Here is a 14709-nt window from a genome sequence, read left to right as displayed (position 1 = left end):
CAGTGATTGTCCAAATGTCCAGCGAAAACCTAATATTTTGATGCTGCTGAAAGAAGTCTTTAAATGAGTTTTAACTTACTTCATCTTCAGGAGTGGAGTCTTGTGCACAGAGGATGAATTGAGTCCATCGCCAGTTAAATGAATTGCTTCAAGAAAAACCTTTCTGATGATTCAAGGTCTTTTTTCCGTGGCTAGCTTTTGCTGCATGGTATAGATTGTGATTTTTTTTTTTTTTTTGTCGTTTCCTCTGTCTGATCATGGCTGGTTTATGGTGAAACTTTCTTTCCACTTCCAGATTACGGCCCCAACAGTGTTCACCGGAGCATTGGGAGGTTTAGAGATGTCTATATTTCTGTGGATGAAGTGGATTGTTCTAGATATATGATGTAGCCCTATTAGAAGTATATTTAAAGAGAACAACATTGTTGCGTTTAATGCTCATTTCCCATGGTATTTTTAGGTGACTGTCTGGGCCTTATTCAAATTCAAAGCGTCTTACTTTGGAAAAATGAAGGAAATTAAGGAAATGTTATTTGGCGCAATGCATTAAGTCCTGCAGACTTAACATAAATTCAATTTTATAACTCCCTGCTTTTCCCTCATCTCTTCCTTCCCTCCCTCCCTCTCACTCTTTTTTTAAAAAAAAAAAACATTTTGTAATTACTCAGACGCACTACATCAAAAAAGCGACGTAATAATAGTTCTAATTTAATCTGGTCACACAAGTCATTTTCATAAACTTCTGCCTCTACACACGTAATGTGCATTTCATTCATTATTGATCATGGCTTGATGATGTGGTAATGACAACCGCATTGGGGTTTTTTTTACGTTCAATGTAGACCTTGTGATTCAGGGTTTTCATTACAGGCAACACACTAGGCCTCGGGATTATCGAGGGCAAACAAAAGATAATTAGCATGAAGAGGGGAGCGGGATGTTTATCCCCACCTGGTGCGGCACCAGCACAAACCATCGCCAGCAAACCATTCTTCCACAAAACGGCCCCAAGTCTTTGTGTGCAGGGTATGCCTCCCCTGTCTGTCAAACAATATCACCACTGAGACATCCCCCGCCCTTTCTCTCAATCTATCTCCTCGCCATTTTTAATTTGGCTGGAGGGAGATCAAGATTAGACGGGATCCTCCTCCAGGTCAAATTTGTTTGAAATGGAGACTAAGAACATAATGATTTCATTGCACAAGATGTTTTGAGTAGATGAACACTGGAAGTGGCCTCATTATAGTTTTAATTCTTGGGCACTAAATTGGTTGAGTTGAATGATGGCTGATTACTGTAAGCATTCAGCGGTTTTTTTGGATCAGAAGTTGCCATGAGAAGAAAGGAGGGATAATTTCACAATAACAGAAGCTAGATTTTTTTTTCCCAACAAAATGAATAAAGGGTGTTTTTTTTTTCCCCAAGAAAACTTTGAGTGGAGGCACTACATAAAACTAATATTTATGGATTCATGCAAAAACAATTTTAGTAAGTTATCCTTACTTCTGCGGTTTAGATTACCAATATCCTCAGGGTACTGGAAAAGTTTTGAACATTAATACTTGGTCACATTACAGCCGTAAGCTTCTCTGTATTACATGCAAAGACCTACACGAAGAACGTCTTTTGACAACATGAAACACACACACACAAAACCTGAACACACCATCCGCCATGCTGTGTTGATCATAAAAACAGTCAAGAAGCTTAAGACAATCTACAGAGATGGCTCAGGTTAGGAAATCTATTGACAAATCGGCTGTTAGTTATGCACCCCACAAGCGAAGGTTTACCTTCCAGCAGGACAACAGCCCAAAACACACAACCAGAGGTGAAATGGAATAATTTGGATCGAGGCATTTTCATGCATTTGAATGCCCCAGTCAAAATCCAGACGTAAGTCCATCAGACTTAAAAACCGGTGTTCACAGATGCTCTTCATCCAGTCTTAAGCTGTTGTACAGAGAATAACGGGCCAAGGTTTCACTCTCTAGACGTGTCGTGCTTGTGCAGATACGCCCAGAATGGCTTAGAAGCTGCAATAAGAAATTCAAGCCACACTTTAGACATTAAGTTGCGAAAACTTCTAAAAATAATACGCCATCTTCGTCTCGACTCTCTTTCTCTGTCATACACAAACAAACAAAAAAAAGTGGTTGATAAAATGTCACGAAAGTGAGACTGTGTTGATATTATGCAGGTACTGTGTACAAAAAATTCACAAGCAACCGGTCGTCTCCTCCACTGACCACACCCGTTTTGTCCCACCTCATAATCGGAGACTAACTGTAGTCTGTGACCGACTACCGTGAGTGAAAGCCTGGGATTTTTATTAAGGAGTAGGGACAGCATTCATTTTTTAAAGCCTCCTCAATAAAATATCATACGGTCGCTCCACATTCCTCAGAATTATAATGACATGAATATTTAAATTTAAATGCATTCTGAGCACGCCGGTTTTCTCTTCTTCACTACGGCATCAGATCTCATTTTCTACTTAAGCTCCTCCATCATGTTTATGCATATCCACATGCATGATACATATCTCTTCTTTCTTTTTTTTTTTTTTTTTAAAGCTCCTTAATGCAGGCCTGATAATTTTGCTTGACTTTAATGGGGAATGACTCCTCATTGGCAAGCTTTTCTCTTTAAGACAAAAATAAAAAAATATGATCAAATGCCCCTTTCATGTGGAACAGAGGCTGTTTTTGAAACTTCCCACTGCCTCTTCGTCTCTGTTGCCTCGGCTGCGAGTAAATAGATCAAAAAAAAAAAAAAAAAGAGGCGCAACTTCATATTCTAGTTGTGAAGCATTCTGTAATTGGACACATTTAATTGATATCCCTCAAGCCCATAATTATAATGCAAAAAGGGCGAGAAGGAAACGCATTCCCCTTATCACAGCTGTGCTATTTCGCTTCATTTTTTAATGAATGAATAGTCGATGAAAAAATGTCGCCAAAAAAAATATAAATAAAAAAATGGAAGAGAGGTAAAGTTTCGAATGCATTTTAGTTAAAGAATGGCAAGCGGTGATTGATAACTCTGCTGTGTATCATTATGGTGGATAACAGAGCCCTTATGAGGCTGGAGTGGACCCTTGTGAGTTCCGCTCTCGGGGAGCTCCTACTCTGATCTCTCCTCCTCCCTGACAAGGAGCTATCACTTCCTTCCTTGATGGAGAGGGAATGGAGTAAAAGATAAGACTTAGTCATCTTCAATATGTCTTTTTGTAATGCACTGCATATGGAAGGCTCTTGTTGGGCTCAGATAGCGGCTTGATTAAAGCAGACATTAAAGACTTTTTAACTGTCAATTCTGAGGTCTTATTTCTTGGATCTGCTGCCTCCAGTGCGGCATGAAAGCAAGAAATTCCGATTCACGTTGCATGAACTGGGACCTGTTTGGGTGATACTTTTTATTAACATAATGGTAGTGCGCACCTCAAAAGTATTCATACTGCTAGAATTCACGCGTAGATGTGTGTTTTAGTTGGACAACAGATCAACTCAAAATAGTACATTTTTTCAAAATTAGGATTTAAGATTGCCCTCTTTGAGGCCTTCACAGAACAGCTGTATTATACTAATATTAAGTCACACAAAGGCAGCCTTTCTTTTTATGAACTACAGGGTTTCCCGCAATGTTTTATAAGCATTGCTTAATTACTAAAGTATTTTTTAAATGTTTGCATTTTTTAAGACTTCATTGTTGGTGTTCAGGTATCAATCTTCTAATCATTCAAAAACAAAATTATCAAGTAATATTTTCAAATTTCCTGTCAACTTTAAAACAAATTTTAACTGAAAAACATGACAGGCCGCTGGATGAATGACTGCCCCAAAACTCAACCACCAGGCTTAGCAAACTTTCTGAGCTAAACCTTGAACATTGCCTTTAAATTCAGTCGGATTAATTATTTAATTTATATTTACCAGAGTAAAGAATAGCATAATTATTTCTGTTTTTGCCTTAAAAATAAATTTTTTACTATGCGTTCGTCTATTTCAAAACAACCATAATAAATGGAAGTAAGTGGGTGTAATCTGTCTTTAAGTGGTGTCAACAGCATAGAGAACATGAAGTTGATTCTATTCTAGCTCATCTAATATCTCATCCTTCTAGCAGCCTGTTGAGCTGAAGAGTTCCCACCCCAAAGGATGACTTTTTATCCACCTATCAGTGCCATTCCTGCTCATGGAAGCGCTGCAGCTGTCACAGCTGAGTGAGATAAGGAAAGATGGCGAGGTTAAAATTATGAAGGAGGCAGCTACAGGATTCAGCCAGAGCCGTCGCACACACAGAACGCAGGAGACCAGTGATTAAACGTGCCCAGACGAACAAATGTGTCTTGGACTTCATTCGCACTGTTCCCCTTTCCCGGTGACGAATCCCTTTCTTTTCCCTTTCGCTTCCCCAAAAAATGACACTGCACAACGACAAGTGACCTAGATGGAATGCGGAGGTGAGGACGGCCGGCTCCGTAGAGGTGCCGCGGCGCTCTGTAACTGTCAGCTCATGCGGACGAAGGCGGAGAGAGGGAGAGGGAGAGAGAGAGAAAAAAAATTCTAATCCGAGAAGGCAGCGAGAGGAAAACGCGACAAAAATGGGATTTTACTTTATTTTTTTTATTCTCCCCCCCCACTCGGGTTTTTGCAGGTGGATCATCGCACGGCCTCTATAGGGAGCTAAGCGTGATGACAAGAGGCTAAAGAGAGACGAGCAAGACCAAAGAGACAGGATCAATTTCAATCCTCTTGATCCCATGACCCCACAGCCCAGCGTCTCCCAGGGAGTACCAGCAGAGTGCACCAAGGCTGGGCGACTTTGAAGTTTTGTCTGGGAGGCTGGGTACTGTAGATCAGGCTAAGGACTGGAAAATACAGCTGTGTGTGTGTGTTTGCCGGTGTGTGCTTGTGTGCTCCCCGCCCCCCTGCTGTGTGTTTGTGCCTGTGGAGAGGAATAGGAGGGTTTGAGCTAAATGACAGTAACATGGTCACATCCACGGATGAAATGGGAGACAGAGGCAGATGGGGGTACTTGGCATTTCCTGCGCCAGCTTGTTTGTTGGCGCCTAATGAGCTCTCGGACTCCATTAATGAGAGGACTGAATCCATTATCATCATCATTTCAAAAGGAGTCCCTGGCTCTAAACAGCTCCCCACATTAGCAGGACTTACCCTTGTTGCGCCATTTGATCAGCAGAGGCAGCGGGGGTGTCGACGCACACACACACACACACACAGACACGCACGCATCCACATGCAAACAAACCCTTCTTTCCTCGTTAACATGGCTCACCCTTTACGCCACCTTCATGTGGCCATGCAGGAGCACATAAAGTGAATATAAATAAAACAGGATCACATGCAGCACTTTCAGCCAGGTATGAACTGAGAAAGTTGTCAGGCTTGATGTAAAACATCTATGTTTAAGCTATAAACATACATGAAATAAAATACGTACATCCTTAAACCCCTTTGTTTAGGGTGAGTCCAACCGTTCTGCAATCAAAGAGTTAAAAATCACTTCCTTATCAGTAGGATGGTGTTTACAGCTACTCTGGGATATCTTCTTTATCGCTTTCCGTCCTACTTGAATGCTTAAGATCAAATGACTGTTATTGAGAGACAAAGCCGATAGCAAAAGCAGTTTTTAAATAATCATGTCCAACCGAGCCATTTGGGGAAATATAAGTGCAAAAAGTGGCTTAAAAGGAAGCTCTGACTACATGAAGCTTACAAGATCATTCCTAAATCAAAATAAATCGAAGAACAAATGTGAAATGGTGATTTTAGTCTATCAGAAATGATGAAAGACACAAACTCCTGTGCAAAAATCACAAAGGCACCATTTATGATGCCCAGTTTGAAAAACTTTGAAGAAATCTTGTATTAGAGCTTTTTGTTTGCTTTAACTGGGATAAAGAGACTAAAACAGTTGAAAAAAAAGAAAGTGTTTCAAAATCTAACCCTGCCTCTGGTTAATATCCAAAATCAAGGACGGGAGAAGACAAAACTGAACAGGAGAACAGTGGGGAAAAAAAGTGACAGTAGCAATAAATAGGCTGCCCCTTCAGGAGCGTTAAAAAAATAAAAAAATAAAAAATAAGGTTTCTGATTCATAAATAAACACAGAATACACAGTGATATAATGATATGGGAGCAGAGGGGGACAGATCCCATTTCCATCGACTTCACCACCTTTTCCAGCAACATCAAAGGACCAATTAAGGTCCCAGTGAAGCTGGCCGTCACGGCTGCAGCGGAGGTCCTGTCACTGTTAGCCTGCCCTCGGTGCTGCTGTCTCTGTTTTCAACCTCGCTGCTGACACTAGTGACAAGGACCCCTTACTGAACCTGCCTGCCTGCCCGCCTGTCTGCCTCAATTCAGGTTACCCGATATATACATTTCTTTCCCCGTCTCAGTCGTTGCTTTATCGTTTGACTTCCTCCTTTCACAATCTTGCTTTCTTTTCGTCCCCTCTATGGTTTTTCCTCCCTTTCTGATTGTGCAGTTGGACGGCATTTCTCCCTGTTGAGGGCTTTGAGTTCGCCTGTTGCACAGCGGCGCCCCTAAACGGTCCAAAACAAGAGATGGCAAACAGTTCCCCTGAGCATTGCTGCGAGAGAAAGAAGGAAAGGAAGAAACACAAACCCCCATCTCTCTCAGCTTGATAACTTCACTGCACCGTTCACCCCCCCATGTCCTCCTCTTGTAACTTTTGAATTACTGAAATGTTAACGCGCCTTTGCCGCCTTTGATATTTAAGACAAAAGGGTACAGATGTGCAGGCTGCACACATGCAGAAACAGGGCCAAGTGGAAATGGGGAAAGGAGTTTTAATCTCCCTCGTTGTCATGCTCCAAAGAGTTCCTCCTCCCTGTGTTATTTTTTCCCCCCTTTCTCCCCTTCGAATCTCTTTGGTTCATCCTTCGCCTACCTCTCTGCCCTTTTCCGCTCACAATTCCCAACATTTACGAACGGCACGCCGCTGAAGGCTGGGCAACAGTTAATGAGAGGGTGTTTTCAATCCACTGCTCACATTGTGGCTCCTGCAGTTGATTTCATCTTAGAAACAAAACCCATAATAGGAAGAGTTCCGGCTCTGTAACAGAAAAGAAGAGGGGGGAGAGGGGGGACTTGTATGAAGAGATTAACAGTATGAACGGATGCAGATGAAACAAAAGTAGGTATGCTCGATGAAATTGACTGGTGACCGGAATGTGACAATTTTAGCCTGACCAACCGGTTGGAAACTACAAAAAGAAAAAAGATGTTTTCCTGATCAGGGAACGCATATCAACATCAAAATCAAGCAAATACTCTTCAGTATTTCAAGTTGATACTGAAGGAAGAAGACTCAATGTTGGCTACTAGTGATTGGTTCACAGTTTAGAGCATCCTAAACGCTGAGAACAGGCACTCATGAAACTGATAATAGAGATATGATGAGTGAAAGTATCCAGTAAGTTGATTTTTTATATTCCTTAGGGCAAAGGAGTGCAAAGGGTAAATCCCAGTTCTGACCTAATAACATCCAAACTCTATTATATTGGAAAATTCTTAACTATGTAACTTTGTTTTTATTTATACAAACAAATTTAAGTGGCACAACTGTCCCAGCCATCACAGTACTTACAACAATATGTTTGGAGCTGGTGGAATCAGCTAAAAGAGCAGAGAAACTCTTCATTAGTTGAACTCTTCATTAGATGAACTCTTAACTTGACTGGTTTGAAGTCACACACTAATTTTTCGGTCAATTTCACTCACCATGAAATTATGCAATTTGGATTTACAAAAATAAGTTGGTTTAACTGAAACAAGTCAATTTAAAACAGAAAAAAAACAACATTTCAGTAAAAAGTTTTCGCAATAGGATGAATGAAGGTTAGTGTATTTCGCAAAACCGCAATGGACACTTTTTTCGCAACACACCAGTCATGTAATCAACTCATCATGTAATCTACAGGCGGAAAATACTAAGGAAACATTAGATGGTGATAGGAAAGTGATGGTGCTGCATTATTTTTAATGACTTATTGCATGAACAAACTTATTCAAGTGTTATTTTGTTGCATTTCTGATTTAATGGAAAGAGCAATTGCGTAATTGTCCCTTTTCGACATTAGCAGAACATCTAAAAGGTTTTGCGCATATTAGTAATGGAAAAACAGCTTCTGATGGCGACATGTTCTCCATCAGGATTTCCTGCTAAAGAGAAAAATCCATGGTTTCATCAAGTGTGCCCAGTGTGAAGGCCCTGAAGCAACAAAGCAACCCCATAACATCACTCCGCCCAAGTCTCTTTTTTGGGAGGAATCGTGACATGGACATCTGTGTTCTCTGTGGTCAGCAGCGTTTTTTCGCATTGGAACTCTGTCATGGATGCCATTGAATCGTAAACTCTGATCTTAACTGAGACAAGTGAGACCTGTAGTTTTTGTGGGGGGGGGGATCTGTTTTTGGATCGTGTAAATTTGATTGAAGGCAATCAATTATATTTTCACATTGAGCAAAGATGCTTCATCACCTTAACAAAAATCATTTATGGAAAGTATTTTTTTTTCATTTGCACAAGTTATCTTTGTGTGATATTTGCATGTCAAATTCTTTACAAATACTGCAGACTGTAGACCAGTCTCTGATGAGTGCATCTCTAAACAGCTTGCAGTTACAGAAAAATCATATGACTGACATAAAAAAAAAAGTGATCTGAAAGCCTAATGGTGATAGACTGTGGTATGAAATTTCCCCTGGACAAAATAATGATACCATGGCACAAACTCAGCTCTGCTATTCCTTCCTTCTCTTGCCGTCTTTCATCCCAACACATGCACTCACTCATCCTTCTCCCTCCTTTCCTGTGGTATCTTTCTGGTGCAGTGGCCTCCGTTTACCACCATAACCCAAATTAGCTGGGCAGGCGTTATCCTCTCTCATCGCTTGGTGCCGCCGTTAGGAAAAAGGGTTTAAAAAAAAAAAAAAACGAGGCAGAATTTCCTCCCTGCCTCTGTGACAGCGCTATCTGACAGCGTTTTTTACATCTCCCCTGCTCTCCCCTCACCACACTCCACTGTCAGACAAAGAAATTAATACCCCCAGTGACTGTGTTTTAATTAAGCAATTTCATGCAAATTACACATTTTAGATTGTCAAATAATATACTGCGCAAAATCGTAGGCAGGCTGATCTGATATGCATGGTGTGTTATTCTTCCAGGCACTGTGCATACATGGAAAATGAACAAAAATGCTAATTTCTAATCTATTATGCAAACAGTCGAGATACTGGCGTAGATTTGCACGCCTTCCTCGGATAAATACATCTCTTGAATTCTATGTATAGAGTGACGGGGTTTCTTAAGCAGCCCGAGCCATTGTTATTTATCCTATTTTGTCCTCGTCTCAATCGTATCTGCTCTTGCTTTTCGAGCAACGTCTGCTCGACGCCCTTTATTCTCGCGTGCTGCAGGCTGCACAGTTTGGATTACATAAATAAACAGATGCAGAACGAGGGTGCAGGTTTATCACCAGGCGCTTATTGACGGCGAATAATTGGGGGAGGATCAAAGAGCAACTTGAAACGTGAACAAAAAAAAAACAACAAAAAAAAAGAGCCTATTTGAAAAAAAAATTTCTAGTGTAGTCTATGAAACATAGAGCTCGAGCTAATATTAGTAATCCACACGACTCTTCGTCATTTCCCATTAGCACGCTGAACTTATTTGAAATTCATTATAATCCACAAGCCTTTTAGTGCACTGGAATCAGTAATGATGACAAAATGAATATAACATTATACTTTATTACAGTCGACTTGATTTAATCTGGGGTTGCCGCCATATGAGAGTCCTCAGAAATACCCCTCTTGAAAACGGCGGGTGTCAAAAGTCAGCGTGCGCAGGTACCCAGAGTCAAAAAGCAATCCTTATTAACTGAAGGCTTGAGGAGGGGTCTTGCTGTTTCTTTGTGATTCAAATCCATTTAATCAAAGGTTTGTTTCTATATGCTGCCACTTAATAGTGTATATTACAGCATACAATGGAACTCCAATGAATTGCAATCCATCCGGCGCTCGTTACCCTTTCTCTTCTAAAGAGTAATAAAAGCAGGATAAGAGCAGGAGAAGGCGAGACTAATGGCAGGGTACGGGCAAATTGTTGACGTGCTTTCTGCATATTCAGAACAGTGTGCTTTTTTTTTCAATGACTGCAGATTTGTACAATAAATGAGGCTTTTCTTTCTCTCTCTCTCTTTCTCCCTTCTTTCCCCATTGGTATAATAAAATCTGCATGAACAATAGGGAAACATGTTCACCGCAAAGTCTAAAACATCGTGGGGCAATTACAGTTGCCCTGAATTTTCCTGCTCGACATGATTCTGCTCACCGGTGCCTCAACTGTGCACCCCCCAACCTGCTGTCAGACTCTTTCTACTTCATACCGTCAACTTAGTCAACTTAAGGTCCAGGCCACCGGAAAATGGCGACCTCGAAGCAGCTGCTCCAAACTCCAGCAGGTTTCTGCTGAGATTTGGTACAGCAGCTTAAGGTTTTTGTTGGCTTCAGGTTGCCAAATAATATGTTGGAGAGAAGAAGAAGGAGAGAAAAAGAATACTGGAAAAAGTTGGCTTGCAAAACAACTTGTGGACTTGCAAATGGATACAATGAAGAAAGACGTGACAAATAGTTGGTTTTGGAAATCTTTGTGAATTTTTGCTTTTTTTTGGTGATTTGTTTCTTTGTCCTCGTCCATCCATGTATTATGTGTTATTTTCTCGTTCATCATAAATCTGTGTATTGCTTGCGTTTTGTTTGCTTTCTTTCATGTTCTTGTTGTCACTATTGTAAAACTCTTTTTGGTTTACATCGTTTTGCTTAGAAGTGTTAGGTTTATGTCTTTTCTTGTTTCAAAAAAATTCTGTAATTTGTTGAAATATTGTTTATTCTCCATAGGCCTTAAATTTCCCCCTCCTTCATATAGTTAGGATTGTTTAATCATTTCTCTTACTATATTGTGTTTGGAGAAATTTAGTTACATTTTCAGAAAATTTGTGTTACTTACAGCTTGGTTCTGTGCCGTTTTGACATTTTTTTGTAAAATGTTTTACAGTTTTGTTAAATGAACATTGTTTTCACATTCTCACGTTGTTTTTTATGCCTTAGTTATCTGAAATGCAGCTATATGTACACATTTCTTTAATTAGTCACTGTAAAATTACCTTTACAATGCAGTATGGGCAAACTACTAGTAAATTGGTCCTGACCCTTCAGGTCATCTGCTCACTGTGGACCAAAACTAAACAAGGGAACTGCCTGGAAACCTGAGATGTGGAGAAACTGTTGGCTCATTCAAATCGGGACTTAAAACACTTCTGCCACCTCAGCTCTTCCCTAAAAGACCTCAAGTGAATTTCATCAATTTATCATGTTTTAGCTATGTTTAGCTGTTTCGCAGTAACACGTTTACTACTTATTCCATATTCTGGACATTAGTTGAGGAGTTTTTTCAGTCTCGTGTAAGTTGGTACATTTGTGAATGTATACTAAATGTAAATCCTTTCCAATCGTTTGTGAAATCTGGTTGAACACAAAAAAAACCACTGGAAGAGTAAGAGCCAGCTTTAGGTCTTGTGTGATTTATTTATTTTTTAGACATAATCCAGTGGGACAGTCAGTGAACCGTTAGCAGAATGATTCAAGTGCCTTTTTCTGGTTATTGATAGTGATTAAAAGATTTGCTGTGCCATCTGATTACAACGCTGCCAGACGCTGTATTGATTCCAGGTGGGCAGAGAGTTAAACGTACAGGGTGAATTGCTTGGATGAAAACCAGGGGAGAAGTGATTCAAATGCATCAGTCAGGCAGTTAAAGTGCTGCCAGGGACAAAGCGAGATTAGGATTGAAATTCAAGTCAGTGGAACAGTGATCATCACAGGACGACGCAATGAGATAAACACGGCGGTCCTAAATCTCGCTCGAATCTTTTGCAACCTCAAGTTTTCTTTCTGTTGTATTTAACTTCTACTGTAAGAAAGCATGAACGTAGTCTGATCCTGGTCATGGCCATGACCATGTTTCACTGTGCATGTGGTTTGTTCGTGCTAACGGGATGTCTTTGTTTTCTGACCTGCATAGAATTCCTGCAAAAAAAAAGTTAATTTGAACACACAATCTTCTTTCACGTATCTACTTTGCATTGATCAGGCACTTTAAATCCCACAAAAATACATCCCTTTTGCAAGACCTGTACACCCAACAAGGCTTTATGATATTTGCTTATAGAGTAATCACTCCAATAAAATCTCATTAGTGAAAAAAAAAGAGGCAACAGTTTCACAATGGCCTAAAAGGTGAGTAATGAGACCCACTCCTGGAGAGCAAAATAACTAAAGTTATTTGTCACACAGACGGCAAGACAAAATATCGCAATGAGGCCTTGTTGTTGTCATGCAAATGCAAGTCAAGTGTGAAAAATGAGATCCCTTAAATCATCTTTGTTAAGGAAGCGTCTCCATCCGAGCAGCATTCAAAGGCGTCGAGAGAAGGCAGGAAACAGGAAATCATTGCCTCGTTTCCTCCTCCTCTTTAATATACTACTTCATCATCATCATCGTCGTTGGTTCTGTTACTGCTGGGGAAAAAAAAGTATGAACTGCGAGTGGGGCCAACAACGGACCTCCTTGTTTTGCTTGCTCATTAAGTCTGCCCAGGGGTAAAGCCAATTGATCTGCAATTCATTCTCACAAGCGTTAAATCGATGGGGAGGGAGACATGAAAAGCTCTGGGTTTTTATGACTTTAGTCAACGATTCCTGAAACGCTTTGTAACGGCAGATAATGGTAATCCGCCTTGTTTGTGACTCCATATGGAGAAATCAATGTAGTAAAAAAAAGAAGAAAAAAAAGGCAGGAAGCCTAAGAGGAAGTTGATTTGAGTGAAAACGGTAGTGGTTGGTTTGTCCGCCTAAATCTAAATCCCTTTAAGACGAATGACGTCACTCACCAACCTCATCCACTTAAACGCAAACATGCAAACAACGCTTCTTCATCGCTACAAGTACAGTAGGAGGCACCCTGAGCGATCCATTACGATTCATTTCATATTGATTGACAAAGTAGCAACATAAAGTAATTATAATTGATTCCAGATGAGACTCAACCTGCCATACAGAGGATCCTCCTCCTTTTTCCCCTTCTTCTTCCTCTCTCTCCATTTCACTTACTGCTCGGAATCTGAATAGGGAGCCCGGGTAATTAGGTCATGCTGTTAAATTTTTAATGATCTCTGAAATCATATTCATGCTCACAGTGTGTCAGGTACACGTACAGCCAGCCCGGAGTGATACATCACCATTCTGTGACATGAACAGAAGGCCTTAGCCATTTAATTGTGTGACCTTTTCGACCGAGCGCCAAGTGAAGCCATCGGGAGGGAGAGGTATTTAGCGGGGAAAATGAGTGATTGGGTATTGGTAGGCTGAACAATGCACAAGCTTGTCATAATAAAGCAGATTCGCTCGTTTGGAGCGTGGGGGCACGCGTGTGTCCGGGCGTGTTCAAGCAGATGTGTTTGCGGGGAAGGAGATGGGCTTTTATCTTTGGGTTTTTCCTTGTTCCGCTTTTACGAAGCCGCCGGGGGGCGGGGGCGAAGGGGGTCACAGTCAAGGTTGGGGCCAAAGGGCAAAAAGGGGGTCAAACACTGAAAAAAGAAAAAAAAAATGGCTGGGATAATTTGCAGTGACAGACAGTCATCTTTTCTTCTAATTGAACATGTCAGAGAGAAGCAGAAAAACTCTGGAAATCAGAAAATGTTCTATTGTATAGATTATATTTTACATTTAACAAGTATTGCACTGGTTGGGAGGAGAAACGTTTACATTTTTCATGTTTTAATTGATGAAAATATTGCATGATAATCAAATGGATAGAAAACAAAGAAGTGTTTGCATTTATATCCGACCTGCCCGAGTCAGTTCTGTTGAACCATTTTTTGCTGCACAGCTGCAAATCTTTTGGGGTTTGTCTACCTACTTAGCATATCAAAAAGGGAGACATTTTTTCCAGTTTTCTTTGCAAAACATTTCAAACTCAGTCTGATTGGACTGTAAATATCGGCTTTAACCTCTTGCCACAGATCATCAATTGAATTTCAGTCTGAACTTTAACTTATCTGAACTTTAACTTATCGAGATGCTTGGTTTTACGTTTAGGGCTGTAGTCCCAAAGGAAGGTCAACCCGTGCCCAGATATTCTTAGAGGTTTTATCACATTTTAAAGTTCCATCCATTTTCCCATCAACTCTGACCATCTTCAGCACAGTTTGGATCTCATTAACTTTCCTTTTCTTGCTCAGTTGGTTCAGTTTGACGGCGACATTGTGGTAGGTCTACAGTTCTGTTTTCACAGTGATGTTTAAAGCATTTCCTGAAGCTCTTGCCATGCTTTAGATTTCTCTACAACTTAATTTCTTACACATCTACTGTGTCCAATACGCTTCAATTTGTTATTTCTTCCCTGATGTTCTAAAAATCTCTATGGACAGCTCCATTTATATAAAGATTAAATTCCACACTGATGTAGTCTATTAGTAAACTTCTGAGAGCTAATGGTTCCAAAGAAATTCATTCAGGACGATTAAAACAAAATGAGCTAGATACAAATACATGCTGCAGTATATATATATACTGCAGCATGTATATATATA

General features: G+C 40.4%; 1 long non-coding RNA gene across 2 annotated transcripts in view; it reads right to left on the bottom strand.

Annotated features, from left to right (window-relative positions):
• LOC103459465 (uncharacterized) overlaps positions 1–14709 on the bottom strand; it is a 134885-nt gene that overhangs the window by 65590 nt on the left and 54586 nt on the right. Inside the window, exon 3 of one of the 2 annotated variants that reach the window (XR_532748.1) lies at positions 6943–7107. The exons of the other annotated variant lie outside the window; for it this stretch is intronic. This is a non-coding gene — a long non-coding RNA (uncharacterized LOC103459465). The remainder of the gene's footprint in view (positions 1–6942; positions 7108–14709) is intronic. 2 annotated transcript variants of the gene reach the window in all.

Source organism: Poecilia reticulata, linkage group LG23, assembly GCF_000633615.1.
Source record: "Poecilia reticulata strain Guanapo linkage group LG23, Guppy_female_1.0+MT, whole genome shotgun sequence".
Lineage (NCBI taxonomy): Eukaryota > Metazoa > Chordata > Actinopteri > Cyprinodontiformes > Poeciliidae > Poecilia > Poecilia reticulata.
Note: the sequence above shows the minus strand (reverse complement) of the source record. Positions and strands in the feature narration are given on the sequence as shown.